Source organism: Colobus angolensis, unplaced genomic scaffold (genome assembly GCF_000951035.1).
Source record: "Colobus angolensis palliatus isolate OR3802 unplaced genomic scaffold, Cang.pa_1.0 Scaffold16, whole genome shotgun sequence".
Classification (NCBI taxonomy): domain Eukaryota; kingdom Metazoa; phylum Chordata; class Mammalia; order Primates; family Cercopithecidae; genus Colobus; species Colobus angolensis.
The window spans coordinates 16,184,309-16,200,520 of record NW_012114710.1 but is presented as its reverse complement, the minus strand read 5'-3'; the positions used below and the strand labels follow the sequence as shown (position 1 = coordinate 16,200,520).

The 16,212-nt window shown below is 40.2% G+C and overlaps 1 protein-coding gene across 1 annotated transcript in view; it reads right to left on the bottom strand.

The window, feature by feature from the left end:
• Positions 1-16,212, bottom strand: part of PAG1 (phosphoprotein membrane anchor with glycosphingolipid microdomains 1) — a 138,237-nt gene that overhangs the window by 43,669 nt on the left and 78,356 nt on the right. Inside the window, exon 3 of the mRNA XM_011937139.1 lies at positions 15,915-16,008. The gene's annotated coding sequence lies outside the window, so the exon portion shown is untranslated. The remainder of the gene's footprint in view (positions 1-15,914; positions 16,009-16,212) is intronic.

Sequence of the window (16,212 nt, the reverse complement as noted above, 5' to 3'; positions counted from 1 at the left end):
AAATATTTTTAGGGTGTGCCAGGGTAAAATTCTCAGATTTTGGGCTTACAACTTTGTACATAACTTCTAGTTTGGCAAACAAACATAAAAAATGTGGAATCCCCCTAAAAGATATTACGTGTAAGGAGAGTCATCGAATTTAGAATATCAAGCCCCAGATGGTTTATCAGTAGCAACAAAAACTGCTTTCTTTGCCAACACAAATTTTATAAACCGGAAATCATTCTCAGGCACGCAAAGACAGACGTATCAGGTCTACGAATACTTGTGACTATGTGCTTGGCACCATGTTAGGTACTTCATTACATGGCCCATGAAACATTACTTTAAAAACAAATGAGAGTTCAAAACGAACTATTTACTCTTTGTAGCAAAGGCACTGAAGTCTTTCCAGAAAGTGACCCATACTCCAGTGCTGTAGAGCAAGACAGGGACTAGCAGGCTTTGAAAGCCAAAGCAAGACCATCAGCAAACCTGTGCTGGGCTGTCTTGAAAATGTTAATTAATTTATATTCATTTTTCTTTTCTGATGACATAAATTGTTGGGGATTCAATATTTCTGTTGTTGTTAACAGCAAATGACTCTAAATGTGATGGAATGGCCACGTAAACATGTCTTTGTACAATCATTATTAAGGAAATAAGGAATGAGGCTTGTAGCTTCAGAAGCTTCCCCTGTCACTCAGAGAGGAAGAGAGTGAGAGACATGAGGATCAGAGCCACAGTTCTTAATCACCTCACCACTAAGACTTTCTAAAATCATAAGAGGAACAGCAGTACAATGGACATTCAGTGTTTGGGAATGATGTACAATTGGGTGGATAGATGGCCCTTTTGTGGGCTTTGGAGCTTCTGGAGGTGGTGGGTTGGGTAAAGCAGGCTGAAGTCAGGAGGCAGAGCCCGAGAACCATCTGATCTCTACTATTTTAGGAGCTCAGAAGTTCCATAATTATAAAAAAGCTGGCACCACCCTCAATGCACATTTGCCATATTTCTTCTACACTACACATTCTTGAATACCCTTTGACGTTCTATTTATTTCAAAGAGGATAGGTATTTTTGGATCCAGTTCACATCACTGATTAGAGGTATTTTAGCTGCCAGATAAATAAATCTCCATTGAATGCAATTTATGGGATCCAAAAGCAATGTATGGATCAATCTAGAGCTATATGAAGCTTAGCTGGTTTTATGAAAATACTCGTAACAGTAAAAACAAATCAATAACAATGTATTAAGGCTTTTATTCTTTGTATTGGTTTTGAAATGAGTTCTTACCCATGATAAAAGGCCTTAAATATTTTGGGAGCTGAAATATTGTACTTGACTGTCTCTGGTTCTTTTCCTGAGTTGACCCTTTATGTTGAGTAAGCATATTTTACACAGTGCAGCTGCCAGCCTCTGTCAGGCCAAGATACACATGCACTTAGAGGCAGTAAGCTTTCCTCACTTACAAAATGTTTCTGCAACAGGGAAAGAATGTATAACACTTCACCTTTGTAAGAAGCTCTTGGAGGTTCATCTGATATTCCACAAAAGTAAGCAATTGAAGAATTTGGCTTAAAATCTTATTTCTAACTTTTATAGGAAAAAGTTAATACTTTCCATGTATTGAACATCTAGGATCAGCCTAGTACTTTTTAGGTTGGAGCCTCACCTAGAAAAATCAAGTTATATTTAACTTTTTCTTCATAGGGTTGTTGTGAGCTACAGGTAGGTATTGAAGATTCCCTAGATGGTCACAAGTCTTCCCCTCCCTGTATCCTCACTTCTTGCAACGTAACTTTGTAGCTCCTTCCAGCAAGAAATGCTGTCTATTTCTCTACTCTTAATGGTGGGCTGATTTGTGACTCCCTTTAGCTCATGGAGCTCAGTGGAAGCAATGGTGTGTCAATGCTGAACCCAGCCCACATGCTTTGAATGATTCTACTCCTCTCACTCTAGAACCCTGCTGATCCTCTATGTGAATAAGCCCACACTAGCCTGCTGGATGATGAGAGAATGTTGTCGTCCAGTTGTCCTTATTGTTCCCCCAGTAGCCAGCCAATCCCCAGAAGCAGAGACACCTAGCTGACTGCAAGCTGACCAAAGACACAGGCATGAGCCCAACTGAGACCAGAAGAACCTCCAACCTAAGATGGCCCAAACTATAAAACTGTAGAATGAGGAGCTGAGTAAATGGCTGTTGTTTTTAAGCTGTTAAGTCATGGGGTGGTTTGTTATGCAGCAAATGCTATAGGAGGTATTATTTTCCTCATTGTATTAAAGAGGCACAGTAATTTGTTCAAGGTCTACTAGCTGGTAAATGGTAAGGCTATCAGGTTATTATACCAGCTTTAAGGGCCTACACTCTTAGTCACTTCACTGCTGTTTGATGTAAATGAGAAAGTACATACTGAGTGCCCTCCACATGCTCAGTTGTTGGCTCGACATATTTTCTATATTTAGGGAATTTACTGTCTCCATTTTGTTTTTCACTAATGAAAGTACAATTTGACGGTTCTCCTTATGCTATTGCCTCCACCTGAAATATATTTTCTACCCTTGAAACCCGCTCAAATGTAACCATTTCTCAGGAACATCCTCTAATGTCCCAAGATAGAAATAAAGTTTTCTACCTGTGGTTGACTGCAAAAAATGGACCATGATTGCTCACTCTTTCCTTTCTCCTTGCCCTTTAAAATGTGATGTTTTAGTACCTTCCATCAAGAAATGAAATCTCTTTCCCCACTCCTTGTGTCTAGACTGGGCTTGTGACTTGCTTTGGCCAGGAAATGTGGCAGAAGTGATGGTGTGCCCGTTCTCACACCAGGCCTAAGGTGCCTTGGATACTTTAGGCATTCTCTAGGAAACCCTAACTCCATATTCCAACAAATCTGGGTTGACCCTGGTGATGGCTGAGAGGCCAAAGGACCAGAGCTTGGTCAGCCAGCTTGTCTCAGCTAAAGCTCCCAGACATGTGAGAGAGCCCTGCCAAGATCAGCAAAGCCAAACACAGCTGACCGCTGTTGCATGAGCGAACCTAGCCAAGATGAGAGGATTGCCCAGCTGAGCCCAATCTAAACTATCAATCACAGAATCAAGAGCTAAATACATTTTCATCTAAAGCCACTAAGGTTGTTACAAAACAACAGATAATGAATAGAGATCCTTTGTATTCTTTGGGCATGTTTAAACTTATTTTTGGAAGAGCATATGTATTCAACAAATGTCACCAGATGAATAAATAAATGACTAAATATTCATTCAATTACACAGAGATAAGATTCCTCTAACAAAACAGAACTCTTTTTATTTCGAAGTGAATAATTCTATCTTTCCTGGCTGTGAGACAGTGATGTTTATAGTACAGGGCCTGATACTCAGCAGGTGTGCTCAATAAATGTTATCTCCCATTGATCTTATAGTTGAAATAAGATGCCAAACAAAAGTCAAAGCAAACACCATGCATTGACACAAGCAGGATGTTACTTCCTAAATCCTTTCAAAATCAGGACAAACTCTCCTGGTATTTGTAGGATGGAGACTTAGGGCAAGCAACACATACTTTCTGCCCCTCTCCAGATATTGGCAAGTTTCTTTCTCTTTGAAAATAAACTTCTTTAAATAACTTCACAGCTACTCAAGCTACCCAATTACAAACAGCAGGAGCACCCTGCTACAGAAAAACCTCCCCAGGAGGCTTTCCTTACTTGTTCTCAAGGCCAGTACTTCTCAACTTTGGCTGCATATTTGAAGAACCTTGGGAGCTTAAAAAAAATGCCTCCAGAGACTGACTTAATTAGTTTGAGGGTACACCTGCACATGGGAATTTAAACAGCTCCTTGGGTAATTTTACTGAGTAGCCAAAGTGGAGAGCCACCACTACTCAACTTTTTCCCAGAGTGCCTCTACCAAATAATTATTATCAGATTTAACTTTAAAGGTAGTCCTAAATAAACCTTTTTTAATGTCTATAATTGAAACCCAGCACTGAAATACTACAGCTGGAAAATAGTTTCTTATAATGGACAATGACTGGCTCAATAGAAATTAAGAAACAATGATCAGGTAAGTAACTTCCTGATAATTAACTCAACAAGCATCATATGAACATTTGGCAAGGTCTTAACTGTCTTAAAGGCCTTAACATAATTAGGTATTCAACACTTTATTGGCCTAAATTAAATACCATATAACATTATTGACTATACTGAATAACAAATTCAAGCTAAATTGCATTTAAGTGTACAATCTAAAAGTACGTTCGCCTAAAATCTTTCTTTCTCAAAGTGTACATTATCATTTGGATAATAATACTTTATCACAAATTAAGGTACAATTTAATATTTTAATATGATTTTGAGCTCAGATTCAACATGGGTATTTCAAAAAATCTGGTTTTGCCTTCCTAGTACGTCAGTGACTCACATGGCAATATGGTTTGGCTGTGTCCCCACCTAAATCTCATCTTGAATTGTAGCTCCCATGATTCCCATGCATTGTGGGAGGGACCCAATGGTAGGTGATTGAATCACGGGGGCAGGTCTTTCCTGTGCTGTTCTTATGATGGCAAATGGGTCTCATGAGATCTGATGTTTTTATAAATGGGAGTTGCCCTGCACATGCTCTCTTGCCTGCTGCCACGTAACATGTGCCTTTGCTTCTTCTTTGCCTTCCACCATGATTGTGAGGCCTCCCAAGCCATGTGTAACTGTGATTCCATTAAACCTCTTTCCTTGAGAAATTACCGAGTCTTGTGTATGTCTTTATTAGCAGTGTGAGAACAGACTAATACAGTAAATTGGGACCAGGAGTGGGGTGCTGCTATAAAGATACTTGGAAATATGGAAGTGACTTTGGAACTGGGTAACAGGCAGAGAGGCTGGAATAGTTTGGAGGGCTCAGAAGAAGATAAGAAAATGTGGGAAAGTTTGTAACTTCCTAGACACTTGTTGAACAGCTTTGATCAAAATGCTGATAGTGATATGGACAATAAAGTCCCTGCTGAGGTGGTCTCAGATGGAAATGGCAAACTTGTTGGGAATTGGAGTAAAGATCACTCTTGCTATGCAAAGAGACTGGCAGCATTGTGCCCTTGCCCTAGAGGTCTGTGGAACTTTGAATTTGAGGCAGATGATTTAGGGTATCTGGTTGAAGAAATTTCTAAGCAGCAAAGCATTCAAGAGGAAGCAGAGAATAAAAGTTTGGAAAATTTGCAGCCTGATGATGCAATTAAAAGGAAAAACCCATTTGCTGGGGTGAAATTCAAGCCGGCTGCAGAAATTTGCCTAAGTAATGAGGAACCAAATGTTAATCACCAAGACAATGGGGAAAATGTCTCCAGGGCATGTCAGAGACCTTCATAGCAGCCCCTCCCATCACAGGCCTGGAGGCCTAGAAGGAAAAAATGGTTTACTGGGCCAGGCCCAGGGCTCCCCTGTTCTGTGCAGCCTTGGGACATGGTGCCCTGCATCCCAGCTGCTTCAGCTCCAGCCATGGCTAAAAGGGGCTAACATACAGCTCAGGCCCTTGCTTCAGAGGGTGCAAGCCCCAAGCATTGATGGCTTACATATGGTGTTGGGCCTATAAGTGCACAAAAGTCAAAAATTGAGGTTTGGAAATCTACACCTAGATTTCGGAGGATGTATGGAAATGCCTGGATGTCTAGGCAGAAGTTTGCTGCAGGGGTGGGGCGCTGATGGAGAACCTCTGCTAGAGCAGCGTGGAAAGGAAATATGGAGTTGGAGCCCCCACACAGAGTCCCCACTGGGGCATTGCCTAGTACAGCTATGAGAAGAGGGCCACTATCCTCCAGACCCCAGAATGGTAGATCTACTGACAGCTTGCCCTGTGCACCTGGAAAAGTCACAGACACTCAACACCAGCCTGTGAAAGCAGCCAGGAGTGGGGCTGTACCCTGAAAAGCCACAGGGGTGGAGCTGCCCAAGGCCATGGGAGCCCACCTCTTACATCAGCATGCCCCGGATGTGAGACATGGAGTCAAAGGTCATTTTAAGGTTTAATGACTGCCCTATTGAAGTTTGGACCTGCATGGGCTCTGTAACCCCTTTGTTTTGGCTAATTTCTCCCATCTGGAATGGATGTATTTACCCAATGCCTGTACACCCATTATATCTGGGAAATAACTAACTTGCTTTTGATTTTATAGGCTCATAGATGGAAGGGATTTGTCTTGTCTCAGATGAGACTTTGGACTGTGGACTTTTGAAGTGATGCTGAGATGAGTTAAGACTTGGAATTGTTAGGAAGGCATGATTGGTTTTGAAATGTGAGGACATGAGATTTGGGAGGGGCAAGGTGTAGAATGATATGGTTTGGCTGTGTCTCCACCCAAATCTTGTCTTAAACTGTAGCTCCCATGATTCCTACATGTTGTGGAAGGGAGCTGGTAGGAGGAGATTGAATTATGGGGGCGGGTCTTTCCTATGTTGTTCTTATAATGGTGAATGGGTCTCATGAGATCTGATGGTTTTATAAATGGGAGTTCTCCTGTACAAGCTCTCTCTTGCCTGCTGCCATGTAAGACCTGCCTTTGCTTCTTCTTTGCCTTCTACCATGATTGTGAGGCCTCCCCAGCCATGTGGAACTGTGATTACATTAAACCCCTTTCCTTTGTAAGTTACCCAGTTTTGTGTATGTCTTTATTAGCAGCATGAGAACAGACTAACACACATGGCAATAGTGTTCCTTTTTGTGATTATTTTATTCTTTTTTGGTAGAGTTCAAAAGTGCTGAAAAATGATGGGCAATGTTATGTTATAAACTATATAGTGCATATATAATGCATGCAAATTGCTTTAATGCCAAAATGTCATCCTCAATAAACTCTATGCTGTAATCACAAATGGACTTCCAATACACATTCAGAGTCAGAATTCTCTAAGCCACTGGTTCTGAAAAATCTGGTTCGACCCTCTGACTTCACAGATACAAAAAACAACATCCAGAAAGGTTAAACAAGTCAAACAATGCCCACAACACCAAATGGCTGGGAATGGAGCCCAGGACATCTGAGCCTGCATCCTCTTGCCCCGCTAGGGGCATCTGGAAGATAACAGCGGAAGTGTGTTCAAGCACTACAGAAACAAGTGGCAGGGCTGGATTTGGTCCCCAGCTTTTGCCAAATACTTGGATTTTGCCAGCCTCTGCTATAGAAGGCTATATTCAGTAGAAGACATTGACAACAGGGGATATCATTATCGCTTTTTATACTTCAATTCTTCTTATCACAAAACAGGCTGAAGTCAACCATGGTTATTTAATACGTTAGTTATAAATGCATTTGCTGTATTTTTTCTAGTCTATTATTAACATCTTACATTAGCATGGTACATGTGTTTCAATTAATGGACCAATATTGGTACATTATTATTATTTGGATTTCCCTAATTTGTACCTAATGTCCTTTTATTTTTGGTTCCAGGATCCCATCTAGGATGCTGCATTACATTTAGTCTGCTCATTTTTCATTACTTCAAGTGTGTGTGTATGTGTGTGTGTGTGTGTACCTATGTGTTTGTGTGTGTGTGTCTATGTGTTTGTGTGTGTGTGTGTGTGATAGAGAGAGAGACAGAATATGAGTATTTATCTTCTATGTAGCAAATTAAGGGCAAAATCCTACAAATTACAATTCTCACGTTCTCTAATGTAAAAGAAAAGGGCATATGTTAATGGAGTAATCTGTGGTTTCAATTATGATGAAAACATTGTGGATTAAAGGAAGGTTAGGTTAAAAAGAATTTGACATTTAGAAGGACCTGGAAACAGAGTTTCTGATTCCAGCATGGATTAACAAAATCTAAAAAGCAAGGAATGCAGTAGAGTAGTGTGAGAATTTAAAGTAATAAAAGTCAGTTCACATAGAAGCATGGTAATAAAAAAACATTGTGCAATTTGTCACCATTTACTTTAGAGGAGTCTGCATTTTTAAAATCCACAGAAATGCAGTGATAGTTTCCTTGCCAGTATTTGTGTAAAACATTTTCCAAACAAGACTGATTCATCTTACTCTGAAATGAATTGTTAGATCACAACAGTGAATGTTAAGGCATTTGCATCCCTTATAGAAATGCCAAACATTTTACTATGCCTGATGCTGTACTATAAATAGGGAGATTCAAATGCTAAAAATGTTCTCTAAGTTGCCAAACATAGTTCTTTACCATGTACTTCCTGGTACAAATGACTTGTTCTTCCAAAGTCTGAAAATGAAAGCTAACTGCAATTCAGAAAAATGTTGCAAATTACTTCAATTAATTAAATGTAAAAGTCATTTCATTTCTGTATATTTCTCTTTCCTTAGATCATATTTATTGAAAGCCTTCTTTAGACATTTACCAAAGTTTTGTTGAATCACACAGTTAGTCTGATAACAGTTGGGTTTTAAAATGAACAATTGGAACAGCCAAACAACGCCAATATTGCTGGAAAACAATGATGCTTATCTAAATTATTCTGAATTGTTAGCCACATTTGGATGTAATAGTAGATGTAAAATTTACTTACTATATTTTTTCTAAATAATCTCTGGGCACAATAGTGCCCATAAATCAATAAATTACAGGTTAAAGGTATTTCATTTCACAATAATGCCCACATATTACGGGAAAATTTTACTAATTTATAATTGGTATTTCAAAATAGTTTCAATATCTATGTATATCTTCAATAAAAAAGAACATAACAGTATAGGGATTTGTATGGCATATTTAAGGTTAGTATTCATTTGAAGAGGTGATCCCTGATTTTCACTGAGAGCTGGGACAGGAAATTGTAGGAGATTTTTCTATGATGTGGACAGGGCAAGGCACAGTAAGAGCTGCTTTATAACATTTTCTTCATATCAGCTGACTATCCCATTGGGCTTTAATCTCCCTTCTGCAACTGACCAGACCTCATATTATCCAATTACCAGTAATCTACTTAAGAACAGCAAGGTTCTCTTTAAATTGAATAAAAATAATTATTTTAATATCTTTTCCTGGCTTCTTTAAAGGCTTCATGTTTTTTGACTTGCATAAATTTTTCGCAAACCTCCATAGAAGATATTTTAATTATTTTAAAATTTTATGGCACGTAAGAAGTGACTTAAGTAAAATTACTTGATTTTAAGTTAATTATTAATTAAAGGTTACATTAACTAGTTCATTTAAATACAAATTTTACTAATTCTAGTTTGACGTTTTCCTTATTTAACAGTGATGTGCTATTTAGTCTACTTTAAATTCATTATGTAATGAAATGCATGACTTGTAGACAAATTTTTGCAATGACAGATGGGCATATACTTGGTTTTGCGACCAATTATATAAATTTCAAGCTACAATTAATATGTCATGACAGATAAACAGATAAAAGTTTTCATTCATGAATATTTGGTAATCTTGCATTTTGGACAAAAATAATCAATCTACAATAATTTTTGTGTTTAATTATAAAATAATGAGACAAGATAAAAAAGCTTTAGGCTGCTGTTTGTATGCATTTCTTTGCAGTGAGTGTATATATATATATGTCAGTATATATATATATGTCAGTATATATATATAAGCCAAATTATATGTGATTATCATTACTTTTTCGTTTTTCAACATTCAATTTTACACCATATAAATGTCCTAATAGACTAATATAAAACTCTGCAAACACATTAAGATATTTAAGATTAAAAGAATAATGCAATAAACACACATATTTAGGAAATAAACACCCAGTTTAGGAAATAAAACATCATCTACACTATGAAAAGTCTGTCAGAATTTTGACCAGATGACTGCAGATGATAATCGTCACAACATCAGTTGCTGCTTCTGCTTACTGTCTGTAATCAGTTATCTATTCTATGTATAAAGTAACAGTAAATGACTAATCATAAAAACGAATGAAAGCCCCCATGGGGGCTTGCAGTGTTTATGTGAGTCATAATCATGTTCACTCATCTGACTGGCACTAATAGCTTCACATTTGTTAAGAGGTCCTGAAGCAGTATTATTTTCTTCAATGTATTTAAGTAATCATTTTATTTATTAATAATTACTTTCAAAATAGAACCTAGGTTTGAACCTTTACCACCCTGACCAGCCTAAAATCCCTGGGACAGCTTTGCATCACAGTGATTTTGTGAAAAGGCTGTTGGGAAACCCCGATTCAGGCTCGGCCAATGCTAAGTTAGAGATGCGGGAAGGAGAAGCGTGCACACAGGACTGATGTGAGGATGCACAAAGGAGGCCATCTGGAGAGCGGCTGATGCCCCTGGGCTCCTGGCACATGGCCCCTCCAGGATCTAGAGAATACTCCAGAGTCCAGAGTCAAGACCCAAACACCTCCACATATATGCAAGTTGGGCTGGGCTACAACATGTAATGGTTCTGCAAATGAGGATGATGTATATTAAATGTATGTATCCACAGGTACCTATGAAGCATACCTACTGAGGTTCCAAATCTTGGTGCCAGCCTGCCACAGAGCTGAAATTTCTACCAAAAAGACCAAAAAACCATACCACAGAGTTAAAAGCCATGGGAAAAATGTGTTCCAACTGGGAACAGTTGTTTCTTTTAGGAAAATGTTTTTAGCTTAGGACTCTGTTAATTACAAAGTCATGGTCAGAGTTCCCTTTTCAAACTGTTTCTTAGAAAGCATAGAACAAAATTTCGTTCTACCATATCAACCATGCAGGATTTCAGACAATGTATTTTGCATAATAACTTCCCTTCTTCTTCCATCTTTTTTAGCTTATATACTCTGTGCCTCATTTTACCCTCACCAAGTTTTCATTTGATGTGTTGTGTACTGTATCTCATTCTTAAAACTTTTCTGGAACAAAACAGTCACCAACTTATAAAGATGAAACAAGCTTAGGGATAATTCAGTTCTATCCTCCATATTTTACAAATGAGAAATTTCAGGCTCTAAGGTCCCAATAGCTATCAGTTTAAAAAGGGACTGGAATTTAGAGATCCCAAATGTAGCTTATATACTTTTCTCTCAATATCTGTTTGCCTCCTGTGACAGTGGAATTTTTTTTTTTTTTTTTACCTCTCCTTACAACAACACTGCCCAAGTGATGTTGACAGACATTTTCACCCACCTGAGACAATATAAGATTTAGGAAATTCTACATTCTACATGTTGCTTTGGAGAGTCACAAGAAAATTCTGAGAAATCCTGCAATAAGCAAATCAATTTAATTTTGCTGAACCTATGTCTCCCAAACATATCCAACCATGAATAAACCTTTTTTTCTTTTCTCTTTTGGGGGCACCCAAATGAGAGAGAGCTGCACCCATATAACTCCTCACATTCCACTTTGGGAAGCTCCGGGTTAAGACAAGGCCTCCAGGAGCAACTGTCTGAATTCCCATGGCAGCAGGGAGGGAGGAATGGTCAAATGTCCACCCCGGAGAGCGGCTGCTCTCCATACTGGCAGGTCGTGCTATACCGCCGTGCCCAGGGCCATGGTATGTCAAAGGGCCCGGGACCCACCAGTGAAAAAGCTGTAAAGGAGGGGCAGGGCAGTACCCTGGTCCTTTCTCACCTGCTGCTCGGGCGTTCCTCTGCAGGCATGCCACAGAATGCAGTTCAACCTGACAGCCATGGGAGGAGGTACCTGGAATCCTGTTTACCATGCAACATTAGTCCGCACCCACTTTGAATTCTAGAATGACAGGAATGACAAATTCTTCCTCCACTGCAGCAAATGCCATCACTCAATGGGGATAGAGTTCCAAAAATGACAACGCAACATGGTGTGTGTACCTCTGTGGGGGCAGTGTGTGTGTTTACAGAACCCAAAGGGGCTGACAGGTAAGCAAGCTCTGCTATGGTCAGGAGACACCTGTGTTGAGACGCATGGAGCCCTAATGCTGGACCCTGCAGTAGATGCCAGTGCTGTCTCTACCCTTCTTTGGCAAGTCACTTACCCTCTCTGAGCTTTAGTTTCCTCTTCGGTAAAACAGGAATGTTAGTAATAGTAATAGGGTTATCGGGCAGATTAAAGTTTAATACTTGCAAAGTGCTTAGACCAGTGCTTGCCTCACTCTAGGTACAATATAAGTGTCTGTTAAATAAAATAGTATCATTCACCTCTAATCCCAGCTATTCAGGAGGCTGAGGCACAAGAATCACTTGAACCCGGGAAGCAGAGGTTGCAGTGAGCCCAGATAGCACCATTGTACTCTAGCCTGGGCAACAGAGCAAGGCTCTGTCTCAGAAAAATAACACAAAAAAACCCAAAAATAAAATAGGGTCATTAAGTGTTTACCCCAATTTCCCTCAACTGATAAACGTTTTCTTTCATACTAGATGGTGACATATAGCATTGGTGAAACAAGGCCCTTGTATGCCTTGCTTTAGGGCATCCTCCCCTGCGTCATGATGATGACACACAAAAGGCCTGTGCCCACACTGACTCAGCTCTCTGCAGGCTCTCCCAGCTTTCTGGCGAACTGTGGTCACAGGTTATGGAGAACCAGCTGTCACTGGTGTGTGCTAAAGATCTGGCCTCAGTGGTTATCGGAAATTCTGCAGGAAAGGAACAAGCAGGCACGACAGGAGGCATGGCTGCAGAGGCACAGATGGGCCAGCAATTACCCTGCACACGAAGGTGTCTTCCAGGGACCTGCCAGTCCTGCTGCTGCAGGCAGCGCCTCCGAGGAGCCCCTGGAGGGAGCAGGAGAACCTGGCCCTGCCTCGACCTCATGTCCCTCAGTAATCCTTAACTCAGCTGTGAAAAACAATAAAATAAAAACTACTTGAAAAATAGACCCCAAAAAAGTACCAAATAGAAACAATAAAGGGAGTTTATTGAAGCCTTGGTGATTTTTTCTTGCTATCTTTGTGATGTACTTGAAAATATCATCATATAACTATGTTTCTATACTTTTTTTTTCTGAGACAGGGTCTTGTTCTGTGACTCTGACTGGAGTGCAGTGGTGTGATCTCAGCTCACTGCAGCCTCTGCCTTCCAGAATCAAGAGATCCTCCCACTTCAGCCTCCCAGGTAGCTGGGACTACAGGCATGTGCCATCATGCTTGGCTAATTTTTGTGGAGACGGGGTTTTGCCATGTTGCCCAGGCTGGTCTCAAACTCCTGGACTCAAGCAATCTGCCCACCTCGGCCTTCCAAAGTGCTAGAAATTTAGGCATGAGACACCATAGCTGGCCAATTTCTATACATTTTTAAAAAGACAAACAAATGCATCATCAAAAAGATTGTCTAACAAATACATTTTAAAAGACCAAGAAACTTAAAAACAGATAATATATGTGGATCATGTCACCAGTGGTGGAGTAAAGGACCTGCTTTTGTTACATAAGATTAAGCCTTATGCAGGCTACATAAAAAGGGATTTGCAATAATCCAATGCTCTACTGTATATTAACACTACCACAGATAGAATTTTAGAAGTCTCATAATTTATATTATGTAGTTTTTATAAAAATATCCAGGGAGCTGTTCTTAAGAATATAGGCCAAGAGGCTGGGCATGGTGGCTCACGCCTGTAATCCCGGCACTTTGGGAGGCCGAGGCGGGTGGATCACAAGGTCAGGAGATTGAGACCATCCTGGCTAACACGGTGAAACCCCGTCTCTACTAAAAATACAAAACATTAGCTGGGCGTGGTGGCGGGTGCCTGTAGTCCCAGCTACTAGGGAGGCTGAGGCGGGAGAATGGTGTGAACTCAGGAGGTGGAGCTTGCAGTGAGCTGAGATCACACCACTGCACTCTAGCCTGGGTGACAGAGCGAGACTCCGTCTCAAAAAAAAAAAAAAAAAAAAAGAATGTAGGCCAAGATTGGGCAGTCATGATAAATTTCTCTTTAAGCCTAAGGACGAGGGGCCCCCACAGCTGCTGTTGGGGATGCTGGGTGTGGGGCAGGCTCTCCCACTCTCTAGCTCACATACTGTCTGTGAACACAGCAGCCTGGCACACATGCACACACATGGGGTCAGACACCTGGGGCTATCAGGGCCCATCACATTGTGCAGTCTGTGTGCTCAGGGAGAGGTGGGAACACACAGCCTCAAGAAGCAGAAACGCCAGGCCTCAGTCATGGTCAGCTCAGCTTCCAGATCAGGGTTTGCACGCTGCTTTGAGCCTTTGCTTTTACAGTTGTTGCCTTTAAAGTTCTGAACATTTGGGGCATGGCTCCCTCTAACGAGCAGTGCACCTCTCACCTCAATGCACATCTTTAAATGTGTCTTTTTTCTCTTGTCTGTGGCAGCATACACTTGCTTCCATGAACCACCAGATGACGTACACAGGCTAATTTTCATTTGTACCAATGTGAATGCTGACGTACAAAGGGCAATATCAAAGCAGGTCTAGTGTGTTCATCAAGTATTTCTAAACTTCCCTGATTTTAATTCCTGTTACTACAGTACTTGGGTAGGCATACTGCATCTTAAAGACTTTTTTTATGTAACGCAGGCATAATGCAATGTGAAGAAAATTATCACTGAGAGGAAAACTGTTTCCCCAAATTACGACTTACATCGACAGTAATGAGAAGCTATTAAAATAGATTTTTGCAAAATTTCTAAGCTGATCTGCTGCTTGGAGTTTTGAGATTTCCCACTGCTCTGCTATTTTCCCATTCTGTACGCACAGCACAGATTCCTGCCAAGCCTATTACAGTGAACAAACAATGTCCTCTCTGTCAGAACAGAGAATGAATAGCATCACAAAATTCTCCTCTAATGTACAGCCTACATTTCCCTCACCCCAACCCCTTCAGAAGAGAATAAGCAGGGTGAGGACCGAGGAGGAAAACAGGACTCTCCCCTGGCCAGTCGGAAACTGCCTTCCAGAACACTAAGGGCTAGGTAGTGTCAACCATATCATATTAACTTCTCAAGAGAGAAAGTTGACAAGTTTATTTTCTTTTAAGGGGGATCATATGTTTTTGCATTTCTGTGTGTGTGGGTACACAAATATCTTTATAAGGAAGGAGGTGTTTCATCAGATAAAATTTTAGGTGGCGTTTCATCAGATAAAATAAGACAGCTTTTAGCTACAGACTGAGCAGTGACAGGGGAACTTCATAGAAATGACACAGCAATTTGTGCTAAAATATTGGCAGCTAATTCATGAATGCCAAAGCTAACTATGAATTCGGCTGCTTCTGTTAAGCCTTTATTCCCACTAAGCTCATGATTCACAAAGAAAGTGCCTAGAGTTACTCCTCTGAAACATATAGTATCATGCTGACAGATTCTTCTTTGGTCTCTCTCTCTCTCTCTCTCACACACACACACACACACACACACACACACACACACAGACACACACACCCCTCCCCACAAGAGGCATTAAAGATAAGATTTCCAAAACAAGAACTTCATGAAGCATTTCTCACAAACCAATGAAAGACTTACTAAAGGCTTACTTAGCAGGTATTTTCATAGAAGAGTATGGAGTTCCTTAAAATCTTTCATACTTGTCTCAGTTGGTGTAAACTATTTTGATTTAGGCTTTCCCCTCCTGTGACATGAATACAGCATATATTTTATTTTAACCTCTAAAGGAAACTACTCATTTTTTTGCTCATAAAGGATGAAATGTTATTTTCATAATCAAACCCCACTGGCTTTTGTGTTCATGAGTATCTGTAACACGAAGAAAAAAGGCCAGCCTCTTCTTTTCCTCCTCATTTCCCACACATTTTCCATACAGCTCAGTGAGCTCCCAGATTCTGATGGCATTCTCCTGGTAACACATTTAGAAGAGGCTGCAGGATACCCCAACAGCACTGCTTTCTTCTCTGTCTCTCTTTCTCTCTCTCTCTCCCTCTCTCTCTCATATCACTCTCGGTCTGTATGAGACTAAACAATTAAACCTTTGTGTTGTGCCACTGCCATTCGAAAAGCCTAATGGTGTGTCCCTTCATTGGTACAATGGTAATATTTACCTTGGAGGAAATGTTTGTCCAGAACAGTATTCCAAATTCTGGCAATGTATTCCTTTTGAAATGTTGTGGTGAGAGTTCTCTCTTCTTTCTTGGCCTATAGCCAAAGAGAAGGAAAGTTAGAAAAAAAGGCAGATGGATATACACTGTGAAAGATACTTGTTCAGGTCACTGTAAAAATGCTAGTGTACTTACGCCAAACACTGAGATTTGCATTCTTATATTCCTTCCTGAACAAAGCAAACTGAAATGTAGAGGCACAACTATAGACATTAACAATTATATTAAAAATTTCAATAAA